Here is a 12,631-nt window from a genome sequence, read left to right as displayed (position 1 = left end):
GTCCTGGGATCGAGCCCCGCATCAGGGTCTCTGCTCAGCAGGGAGCCTGCTTCCCTTCCTCTCTCTGCCTGCCTCTCTGCCTACTTGTGATCTGTCTGTCAAATAAATAAATAAAATCTTTCAAAAAAATCAATCAATTTACCAGATTCACATTTTTTTCCAGATTCACATTTTACATTGCACTCATAAAGGACAAAGTCATAGAGAAGTTCTAAAACAGCTTGGTATTGTTATAATTTATTTTTTCAATATGTTTGAGTTTCTGACTCCACATTTGTGTGGGAATTAGCTAAATGATTTGTGCTGCTCACTAACTGAGACAAACTGTACTGTGATACTATTTTCCCATTACTGTTCCTTACATTTTCCATCATCCTGAACAGTGATTATCAGCCCAGTATTAGGCCCATGTCAGAATCACTTGGAGGTATGGTGGGAAGATTAAATTTTTTCTAATAATGAAATGTTAAATATTCTTCCAATATGTTGAGACACTTTGATAGCCTTATATTTAAGGTTAATGATTTATCACCCAAACCTGGACACTTTTGAGGGTGAAGAATTATTGGTAACAATCATATTAGTATACCAGTCTAAATGAGGGCTATTACAAGCAAAGCAGCAGTAGATCATGATATTTATATTACAAAAATGTATCAGCTGGAGTAATGGAAACCTGAGACTTATTCCTAAAATTCTGTTTTATTTCTATTCTCAGTGGACTTTCTCATCTTCCACTTACAAATTCTGTTTATAACAATTAAAAATTGTGTCAAACTTTATATTCTCCTTTAGAGACAGATGGCAGAGTTTCAAATCCTGCCAAATTACTTAATTATTCTGCATCTCAGTTTTCTTATCTGGTAGATGGGAATACAATAGTACTTACCTTACAGAGTTGTAACTTTTTTTTTTTTTTTTTTTTTTTTTTAGGAGAGAGGGAAAGAGTATGTGCATGCCTGCACGGGGCGGGAGGCAGAGGGAGAGGGAGAGAGAGAAAACCCTAAGCAGGCTCCATGCTCGATGTGAACCTGATATTGGTCTAAGTCCCACCACCCTAAGACCATGTCCTGAGCCAAATTCAAGAGCTAGATGCTCAATCCACTGAACCACCTAGGCGCCTCTAGGGTTGTAAAAATTAATGAGTAAATATAGGGTTGTAACAATTAATGAGTAAATATATGATATATGAACATAGTAAACCCTATTATTAATAATAAAATTAGTAATTTCCACAAGTGAATGATAATGCATTTAAGCTTTTGTACAGTATGAGCATTTTAGAGGTTGTACATTTATTTCAGGAAAGCACTTGTAGTAGGCAGCCTCTAAGACAGTGACTAGTGATCCCTGCTTCCTGGTGTTCAGGCTATAGTGTAACCCTCGCCCCTTGAATGTGGGCTGGATCTAGTGATTCATTTCTAATGAGGAAAAATAAATGTAAAAGTGATAGGATTTCACTTCTGAGATTAGGTCACAAAAAGACTGTGACTTCCTTTTTACTCTTTTTTCCTTTCTTACTCTTTCTCTCTTGGATCCACTGCTCAAAGAGAAAAGCCAGATGCCATGTTGTGAGCAGTCATATGGAGAGACCCATGTGGTAAGGAAGTGTCTCTGGCCAAAGTCAGTGAGGACCTGAGGTCTGACAACACCCTTCTGGAGTAGCAAATGGTAGTTTAAAGATATTCAAAGAATCAAATTACAAGTAGTAGGAAAAATGTGATTCTTTAGTTTCTATACCAACAGTTTTAAAATAATCCACCTCTCTGTTCATGAAAAAAAATCATTAGAATTTCCAAGTTAAAAATGTCTGTCCGTGCTTTGAAACAAAGTCATATTATTACAGATAGAACCTTTATAGAAATTCTAGTATGGAAATGAAACTGAAATCTTCATGTCAATTTTACCACTTGATGGAGCCATAATGCCAGAGAACACTTCAAGAACAATCATGTTTATAAGGAAGCAATCTTTATGACAGATGTGAATAAAACGTATAATTCTAAGTTTTGGTTGGGATCATTCTAGCGATTACTTTCTCCTGTCATCAAGCAATTTCTATAACATGTCAAAGAGAAAACTGTATATAATAATCCCGAACTGTTAGGGGAGGAAAATTTGCTAATTTTTATTTTTAATAATCTAGAAAATTAAAAAAAGTTTATTCCCTGGAAAATACTTACTTGTGCTGGGAGAGATATAATGTAATAAAATGTAAAGATGAATATTAAATCTTCTAAATATCAATTGTTTAATATTATGAGAAGGAAATGTGAACCTTCTTGGAGAGCAAAGCTTATGAAAGATTCTTGAGCCCAGCAGTAGTAGAAGAAAACGGATTTTTTTTTTTTTCAAAGATGAAGGAAGATTCAAAAGGTGGAAGTGTTGGTTAGAAGCAAACATAATAGATTCATAGTCTCTATTCCTTATTAAAACTATTATGTTTGGGGGCGCCTGGGTGGCACAGTGGGTTGAGCCTCTGCCTTCGGCTTGGGTCCTGGGATCGAGCCCCGCATCGGGCTCTCTGCTCAGCGGGGAGCCTGCTTCCCCCTCTCTCTCTGCCTGCCTCTCTGCCTACTTGTGATCTCTCTCTCTCTCTCTGTCAAATAAATAAATAAAATCTTAAAAAAAAACAACAAACTATTATGTTTGGTAAACACAGGTCCCTTATCCCTTATCTAAAACTTTGGAGCCAACTGTGTTTTAGAATTCGAAATTTTTCAGATTATAAAAACCTAAATATGGCAGTTATATCATATAGTACATAACATTTTCAGCAATGTCTAAGGTAGTGCCCTTAAATAAATATGTTGTCTCGGGCTACTTGCTATAAGAATCAGACTCTGTGACAGGTTCAGGGAAGATGTTATTTGGATATACTCTTGGGACCAAAACCTGGTGAAGAGAACTGAAGGAGGTAGGATTGGGCAGAGGGGAATGTTCCAACAAGAGCTTTAGGCAGTTCTTGACTTGGTACAGTCCTTTAGAGTCGTCTCAAATTTGAGTGAGGAGGATGAGTTTTCATACCCTCGTTTTGACCAATCATTGAATAGAGGCTGCTGCTGGAAAAAAGGATTTTAGGTGCTGTTATCTTTTTGTGATCAAAAAGGGCTGACACTTGGAGGCCTTCTTCTGGCAAACTTTCCAGCAGCTGAGAGAAGAAATCCTTCATTCCAGTGGCATCACTCAGACCACCCTCGCCAAGGTTTCTGAGCCTTAGGTCACCAAGCACTTTTCAGAAAAAGGTTACTGAATTCTTCCATTAAACACCAAAACTTGGTGAGGGGGGCACCAAGAGGTATCCAAATGATTATCTGCATATTAAAAATATTGTTTCCTGTCCCCTTTGATTACTTCTACTAGTGAAAAGTGTCAATTACCCTTCCTGATATGCTACCACTTGCATTCTGGTCACTTGCAAGAGAAGCATGGAATATTTAGGAGGCAATTATTAGCTTATAGTTAAACAGGGGTCTTACTGTGTGTCTTGATGGAAAGATTCCCCTTTTGAGAGAAAAGCACCTGGGATGACAGGGATGAGAAGCACAAATTTGCCAAGTGAGTCACTGAGGATGATAGTAAGTGGAATTAATCCTGCTTCTACACTTTGGTTCCTGGACCAACATATTTTCCTTATTGAGGCACAGCATCATAAAAAGGTCTTTGAATTAAAGGGATACTGTCCTGGAGAAAATGGTATCACTGTAAAGTATCTCCTGTAAACTAGCTCTTTGCCTCTAGCAGGCTATTTCATTGCTCTATCTGGCCATCTTTCAATCTTTCAAATGACATGATATACAAGATGGCTGGTGGACCAGATTTACGCATCAGCTGCAAACCCCCTGTTCTATCAAATGGGTCCTTTGACTCAACCCAATATTATATGGTGAGAGATTATTTTTTTAAAAGATTTTATTTACTTATTTATTTATTTGACAGAGGGAAAGAGATCACAAGTAGGCAGAGCAGCAGGCAGAGAGAGAGCAGGCTCTCTGCTGAGCAGAGAGCCAGATGCGGGGCTCGATCCCCTGGGATCACGACCTGAGCCAAAGGCCGAGGCTTAACCCACTGACCCACCCAGGTGCCCCGAGAGATGATGTTTTATAGACCCTGGGACAGTGGTACTGGTTAGGGCTCCATCCCTAGGAAACACAACTCCATAGCCATAATATGTATTGATTCTTATCAAAATGAATTATTATTACTTTCAAGGTGGAAGAGATCCAATTTATTCAGCTGACCACCAAGTAGCTAGTTGATGCCATATAGAAGGCTCAGCTCTGGTCTCTGTTGCTGACAGGTTGGACATTCTAAGGCTTTGGAAAGTAGCAGTCCATATTATTGGCCCATGCATAACCTGTATCTCTGTTCTTATGGATACTTCTCTTAGGTCTCCATTGTGTCAACATGGGGATGGTTGCTGACCAGAGGCTGGCTCATTTCAACTAGCCCATTCAGTTTTGTTGATCAGGGTGTTTATTGGCTCTTCCATGTTGTTGGACTGCTGGTGCCCAGTATGGTGTGATATGAAGATCCCCATGGTACATGACTATTTTCATATGTCCATGTACAGGCCTCTACCCAGAACTCCTTAAAACTGATCTTTCATTTCATTTCTCTTTCCAGGCCCCTGATCAGTCAAGCCATTTATCATTGCCCATTATTCCATACATACACTAAGCTTGGGCCACGTTTCTGTTTACATAAAGTAGATTACCACGGAACTATCTGAACCTCTGCTCAACGGGATGACTTTCCATCACCATTATCTTTTTTTTTTTTAAATGTGTTGTTTTCTTATCTTTGTAAAAATTTTTTATTTAAATTCAATTTTGTTAAAATACAGTGTATTACTAGTTTCAGGGGTAGAATTTAGTGATTTATCAGTTGCATATAATACACACTGCTTATTATATTAAGTGCCCTCCTTAATGCCCATCTCTGAATTACCTCATCTCCCTCCACCCCACAACCTCCCATCCAGCAACTTTCAGTTTGTTTTTTATAGTTAAGAGTCTCTTATGGTTTGCCTCCCTCTCTGTTTTTATCTTATTTTTCCTTCTCTTCCCCTATGTTCCTCTGTTTTGTTTCTTAAATTCCACATATGAGTGAAATCATATGGTTTTTGTCTGACTTATTTTTCTTGGCATAATACCCTCTACTTCTAACCACATCATTGCAAATGGTAAGAGTTCATTTTTTGTTAGCTGAGTAATATTCTATTATATGTATGTTATTAATACATATATACATTTATAATGGAATATATTATATATATATACATACACATACATATATACATATATATGTATGTATATTACCTCTTCTTTATCCACTCATCTGTCAAAGGGCATCGGAGCTCTTTCTATATTTTGGCTGTTGTGGACATTGCTGCTATAAACATTGGGGTGTATGTACTCTTTTGAATCACTATTTTTGTACCCTTTGAATAAATACCTAGTAGTGCAATTGCTGGGTCATAGGGTAGCTCTACTTTCAACTTTTTGAGGAACCTTCATACGGTTTTCCGAGTGGCTGCACCAGTTTGCATTCTCACCAACAGTGTAATAGGGTTCCCCTTTCTCTGCATCCTTGCCAACATCTGTTGTTTCCTGAGTTGTTAATTTTAGCCATTCTGACCAGTGTGAGGTGGTATCTCATTGTGGTTTTGATTTTTATTTCTCTGATGTCAAGTGATGTTGAGCATTTTTTCATGTGTTTGTTAGCCATTTGTATGTCTTCTTTGGAGAAATGTTTTTTGGGTGTTGAGTTTGCTAAGTTTTTTTTTTTTTTTTTTTTTTTTTTACAGATTTTGAATATTAGCCCTTTAATCTGATGTCATTTGTGAATATCTTCTTCCATTCTATAGGTTGCCTTTTAGTTTTGTTGATTGTTTCCTTTGCTGTGCAAAAGTTTTTTATCCTGATGAAGTTCCAAGCGTTCATTTTGGTTTTGTTTCCCTTGCCTTTGGAGACGAGTCTAGCAAGAAATTGCTAGACAAGGTTAAGGAGGTTGCTGCCTGTGTTCTCCTCTAGGATTTTGATGGATTCCTGTCTCACACTGAGGTCTTTCATCCATTTTGAATTTGAATTTGAATTTGTTTTTGTGTATGGTGTAAGGAAATGGTCCAGTTTCATTCTTCTGCATATGGCTAACACCATTTGTTGAAGAGACTTCTTCGATTGGGTATTCTTTCCTGCTTTCCTGAAGATTAAGGGTCCATTTCTGGTTTTTCTATTCTATACTGTTGATCTGTGTGTCTGTTTTTGTGCTAGTACCATATTGTCTTGATGATTACAGCTTTGTAATACAGCTTGAAGTCCAGAATTGTGACGCCTCCAGCTTTGGTTTTCTTTTTCAACATTCTTTTGGCTACTAGGGATCTTTTCTGGTTCCACAGAAATTTTAGAATTATTTGTTCCATCTCTGTGAAAAATGCCAGTGGTGTTTTGATAGGTATTGCATTGAATATGTAGATTGCTTTGTGTGTAATATAGACATTTTAACAATTATTTGTTCTTCCAATCTATGAGCATAGACTGTTTTTCCATTTTTTGGTATCTTCCTCAATTTCTTTCATAAGTATTCTATACTCTTCAGAGTACAGATCTTTAATCTCTCTAGTTAGGTTAATTCCTGAATATCTTATGCCATCACTACTATCTTACCCTGGATGAGGATTTCATGCAGTTGTTATGCATATATAGTTCTCATCTATGTCCACATACCAAGTGGACCCATTTAAGAACCCAAACCTTTCCATCACTGGTTATAAGGCATCTCTGTTGCAGCCACAGATGTGAGCAGAGGAAGAGGCACTGGTACAACAGTGACAGATGACTCGAGGGTCATTATGAGCAATTGCATGAACCAGGTTTCTGATGGTTAACCAATGCCACTGACCTCTGTTGTTTGGGGATCTTATTCATTTTCTATTGTTAGTAGTGAGTTCAGTCTCCCTGTCCTCCCCTTTCCACAGAAGAGAGCCATCACCTAAATTCTTAGTAATGTTGGTGCTACTCTCACTAATGTCATCCTTACTGTGTTGGAAAATGATGTATCTTTGGGATCTTTAATTTATTGGCTTTATTAATAATAGTTAAAACCAGAACAGAGTAGAGATCCTAAAGTTAACCCATGCACATATGGTCAATTGATTTATGACAAAGGAATCAAGAACATACAATGGGGAAGGGCAGTTCCTTCAATAAATATTGAAAAAACCTTACAGCCACATGCAAAGAAATGAAACTGGATCACTATCTTATGCTGTATTCAAAAATGAACTCAAGATGGATTAAAGATTTGAACTTAAAATCTGAAGCCATAAAAGTCCTAGAAGAAAACATAGGTAGTAAACTCCTTAACATTGTAATTATGTGTGGTGATGAGGTTAACTACACTTACTGTGGTGATCAGTTTGCAATATGTACAAATATTAAAATGATTACCTTGTTCATCTGAAAATAATATAATGTTATATATCAATTTTATCTCAATTAAAAGTATACAATGAGAACTATGCAAGAAGAAAAATAACTGTTGAATTTCAGAGATCTTTGTATTTTTGGAATTATGGATAAGGTGTTGTTAGGCAGAGAAATCCCTCTATGAGATTCCTATGACAACCTTTCATAAACAGGATATCACATTCCTATGTCCAGAGAGAGCAATGTATCAGTGCTTTTTATTCTTCACAGTTCATGCCCATTCCCATTTGTCTAACAACATGTCTCTACCACAGACATCCTTCAAACTCCCTCAAGACCTTTTAATCTTTCTCTTTACAGGCCCTTGAGCAGTCAAACCATCTGCCATTGCCCATGATCCCAGATATGTACTTTTAGTTTAGATACAGTACTGGGTGACTCAGAAACATAGGGAAAGGGACAGAAGCAGATTGGATACCAGAGTCTGATGACACAGATGCAATAATTTAATTGCAACCACTCACCTATAACCCTGACCATCACGGGGCAGGAGCATTAATACACCATAGTAGGAAGTTGGAAATCTGAGAAAATCCTCTTTACCTAGTGGCTACTAGCTGACAACATAGCTATTGGTTAAATAATGAAACAGAAAAAAACCATAACTGGTTATTTCAAAACACTCATCAAAGATGTAGTAGAAAAAAAACTGTAAGAAATTTTCAGTGTTCGTTTTGTAGATTGTTATCTTAAACTCAATTTACTTGAAATCAAAACAAAATTTGAGACTCAAAGATAGAGCATTCCAATGTTTATATTTCTAGCACTGGTACAGATCCTACATTCAACCAATCCTTACCATTTTTTCCCTTAAAAATTGATTCATTCTGCTTTGTTTCTATTGTTGGCTTCTGACTGCAGACCCTTATTTCAGTTTTTGATTATGAATTAATGTCCTAATTGAGTTTTCCCTGTCTAAAGAAGCTGCCTACCACTGCCAGATTAGTTTTCCTTAAAAAATATTTTAACAGTTCAATTTTGACCCAAAATTACAAAAAACATAAATAAAGCTGCTCGTTAAATACCCTTAAACAGGTTTAAAAAGAAGGACCCAAATAGCAAGTTTATTTGCAACATATTTGCATGATTACTTTTTAAACTTGTTACTACAAAAGAGATGCTTGCAACTTATAAGCAAAAGGCTCCAAAGAAAAATAGGAAAATATCACCAGTGGTAATTCACAAATGAAGAAATATAAACAGACAATGCACATGAAAAAAAATTCTAAGTTGACAATAATGGAAATGTAAATTAAAATACAACTCACACCTTTCTGTGCTACCCAGAAAGGGATCCATATGATATTCTGGGTTCCCATTATAATTAAAGATAATTTTTCACAATATCTAGAGCCTGTGATATCCCACAAATGAAGGAGGACAATGTCCTCAAATCTCTTGTAGCAGGACTCCACTTACATGCGCCAGACTTGACTTCCAAATGGAATAGTACATCTACAAAGGAAAAGAGAGCATCTATATCATAAACCTAAAGAGAATCTGGAAGAAGATTCCGCTGGCAGTTTGTACCATTGAAAATGCAGTTGGTATCAGTGCCATATCCTCTAGGAATACTGACTGGTGAGATGCACTGAAGTTTGCTGCGCCACTGAAGTCACTCCTATTGCTGGTCATTCCTAGAAATTTGCCAACCAGATCCAGCCTTTGGGAGCTATGACTTGTAGTAGTTACTGATCCTGGGGCTCACCGGTAGCCTATCACAGAGGTGTGTTGTGTTAATCTGCCTACTGCTGCTCTCCGTGACACAGACTTTGCTCTGCACTATGTGGACATTGCCATTCCATGCAACAACAAGGGGATTCATTCTGCAAGTCTGATATGGTAAATGATGGCCCAGGGAGCTCTGCGCATGCATGGCAGGATCTCCCTTGAACATCAATGGGAGGTAATACATGATCTCTACTTACAGATATCCTGAAGAGAGTGAGAAGAACAGGCTGCTGCTGAAAAGCCTGTGACCAAGAAGGAATTTCAGGGTGAGTGGACTGCTCCAGATCCCTAAATTTCCTGCTAACTCAACCTGAAATCTCAGACTGGTTTGAAGGTACAGAGGTTCCCTTTGTGCCTATCCAGTAGTTTCTTATTGAAGATTAGAGTGCTCAGCCTGTCATGGAAGACTGGTCTGCAAGTCCTACTGCTCAGGCCACTGAATGAATAGGAATAGCCACTGAGATTTTAACCTCTTCTTCCATAGACTCTTAGAAAATGGAAATAGGGGTAATGGAAAGTATTTTTTTAAAGGATTTTATTTATTTATTTATTTGAGAAAGAGAGTGAGCAAGAGAGAGAGAACGAGAGCAGGGGGAGGGGAGAGGGAGAAGCAGAATCCCCACTGAGCTGGGAGCCCAATATGGAGCTAGATCCTAGGACCCTGAGATCATAACCTGAGCAGAAGGCAGACTCTTAACCCACTGCGCCACCCAAGTGCCCCTGGAAAATAGTTTCTTAAAAAAGAAAATTCAGCTCATTATTAACTGGTTTTCATGTTGGTCAAGATTACAAAGAATGATAATCAGTGAAGGAGTGAAAACAGATCCCCTCATGAACACTGCTGAATTGAATGTAAAGTAATGTCGATTTTCTAGAGAAAGATTCCATAATCTGTTCTTAAAACTGAAAAATATGATCTTTTATCTAGGATTTACACTTTTAGAAATTTATCCTAAGAAATAATTAGGCATTTTCCCAAGATTTAGCTATAAAAATGCTTGTCTCAAAACATTTATGCTGAAAAATGATATATGAAAAAAAAAATAAGCAAATAAGCTGGTTTAAAAAGTTGTGTAATCTGCATGTGGTAAAATACTTTATGCAATCATCAAAATGATGTAATAGAATATATTGTAGGGAAATATATCCAAGTTAGAGTGTTAGGTAACAAAAGCAAGTTTTTTTTTTTTTAAGATTTTATTTATTTATTTTGACAGACAGAGATTACAAGTAGACAGAGAAGCAGGCAGAGGGAGGAAGGGAAGCAGGCTCCCTGCTGAGCAGAGAGCCAGATGTGGGGCTTGATGCGGGGCTAGATCCCAGGACCCTGGGATCATGACCTGAGCTGAAGGCAGAGGCTTTATTAATCCACTGAGCCACCCAGGTGCCCCAACAAAAGCAGGTTAATAACTAATACATACAGTATGAAATAACTTTTATTTTTATTTTTTTTTAATTTTTTATTTTTTTTAAGATTTTATTTATTTATTTTGACAGACAGAGATCACAAGTAGGCAGAGAAGCAGAGAGAGAGAGAGAGGAGGAAGCAGACTCCCTGCTGAGCAGAGAGCCCGATATGGGGCTCGATCCCAGGACCCTGGAATCATGACCTGAGCCGAAGGCAGAGGCTTTAACCCACTGAGCCACCCAGGCGCCCCATGAAATCATTTTTAAAGAAAATAAACATGCATTAACAGAGAAAGGTCTCAAAATACATAACCCAAAATGCTACAGAAAATAGGATTTTCTGTAGTGACCTTTCTTTTCTTTTTTTAAGATTTATTTATTTATTTTAGAGAGGGAGAGAGTGTGGGGGTGGTGGGGAGAGTGGGAGAGCACGAGCAGGAGGGACAGAGGAAGAGGGAAAGAGAATCTTAAGCTGACTCTGGGCTCACTGGTTGTGGGGGCTTGATATCATGACTCTGAGATCATGACCTGAGCTGCATGCTCAACTGCCTATACTACCCAGGCACCAATCTTCCTTTTTAAAATAAAAAAATACATTTGAAATATGGAACATCTTATATAAAATGAATGAGTTTTTAATTGTAAAAATAAATGCTTATTACTTGCACTCTAAAGAGAATACCTGAGGACCACAGTCGTTATAGATCCCATTCTCCTGTAATTTTTCTTTACTTACCTTCCCTCCCACATAACCAGCCTGGGCCACTGAATTAACACAACCCCCTTAGTCTGGAGGCTCTCACAGGGAGAACAGACAACCTGGCTGCATAACAATTCTTCAGTGTTTGTGTCCATGGTCCTCTGCAACATTCAGCTTCAGGAATGGCATAAATAATATCAATCAGATAAACCAAATGCCAAATCTATCCAGTAAATTAACAGGGTGACAGATTTTGAAGTTAGATTTTCCTCATATTCAACTGAAAGAGTTATATTTAAGGATAGTATATTTGTTCTTCAAATGAAGGCTTTTAATAAATGTCTTCTCCAGCCAGTTTATCTTTAATTAAACTTGAGTAACAAATAAAAAATCCGTAATCTTTTGAAAAGTTAGAAGAAAAACCAGTAGCTTCCACTTCTTGTTTCAAGTTGTTATCATCAGTAAATTATATTCTCTTGGAATAAAACATATTTAAAAATATCTTGGGGTGCCTGGGTGGCTCAGTGGGTTAAGCCGCTGCCTTCGGCTCAGGTCATGATCCCAGGTCCTGTGTTCGAGCCCCACATCGGGCTTTCTGCTCAGCAGGGAGCCTGCTTCCTCCTCTCTCTCTGCCTGCCTCTCTGCTTACTTGTGATTTCTCTCTGTCAAATAAATAAATAAAATCTTTAAAAAAAATATCTCAAGCACACATAAGTAACATATACCTATAAACACAAAATGGCAATATATACACATCATGTAAGACAGAGATGGTATTTCTGAATGGTTTAATCATGAATGGCAGCAGGTGTTATAAGAAAAAAATTTCCTAGAATATGATCAATCTTCATTTTTAGCACAGGAGAACATTTCATTTCATAGTATACATTTCACAATGTATATTCATTTCACGATACCTGATTAAAATTCATTTCACAATACCTGATTAAAATCAGGGGGAAAAGGACAATGTTATGGAAAGCAGCAACGTCTGAAAAGCAGCCAGGGGCCATGCAGTGACCAGTTGGTGGAGGACCAGTTTCAAAGTCCTACCCATAATGCACAGGGACAAGTTGTCAAATATTTACCCGTGTAGATGTATCAAGAATTTACATGGAACTTTTATTTATTTATTTAAATTAAATTAAAAAAATTTTTTTCAGTGTTCCAAGATTCATTGTTTATGCACCACACCCAGTGGAACTTTTAAAATGTGCATTTCCTTATCTGTGTTTAAGATACTCTAATGCATCTTAGGGACGCCTGGGTGGCTCAGTCAGTTGGGCCGCTGCCTTCGGCTCAG

The 12,631-nt window shown here is 37.6% G+C and overlaps 1 long non-coding RNA gene across 2 annotated transcripts in view; it reads left to right on the top strand.

Annotated features, from left to right (window-relative positions):
- Positions 1 to 1,535: 1,535 nt before the first annotated feature.
- The window catches only part of LOC125094278 (uncharacterized), a 76,667-nt gene continuing 65,571 nt past the window's right edge, over positions 1,536 to 12,631 (top strand). The window contains exons 1-3 of one of the 2 annotated variants that reach the window (XR_007125439.1): positions 1,536 to 1,600; positions 9,421 to 9,491; positions 12,147 to 12,157. This is a non-coding gene — a long non-coding RNA (uncharacterized LOC125094278). Of the gene's footprint in view, positions 1,601 to 9,420; positions 9,492 to 12,146; positions 12,158 to 12,631 lie in introns of those variants that run through there. The other variant, XR_007125438.1, reaches the window with a different exon arrangement.

The sequence above is a fragment of the Lutra lutra genome, chromosome 2 (assembly GCF_902655055.1).
Source record: "Lutra lutra chromosome 2, mLutLut1.2, whole genome shotgun sequence".
NCBI lineage: Eukaryota > Metazoa > Chordata > Mammalia > Carnivora > Mustelidae > Lutra > Lutra lutra.
Note: the sequence above shows the minus strand (reverse complement) of the source record. Positions and strands in the feature narration are given on the sequence as shown.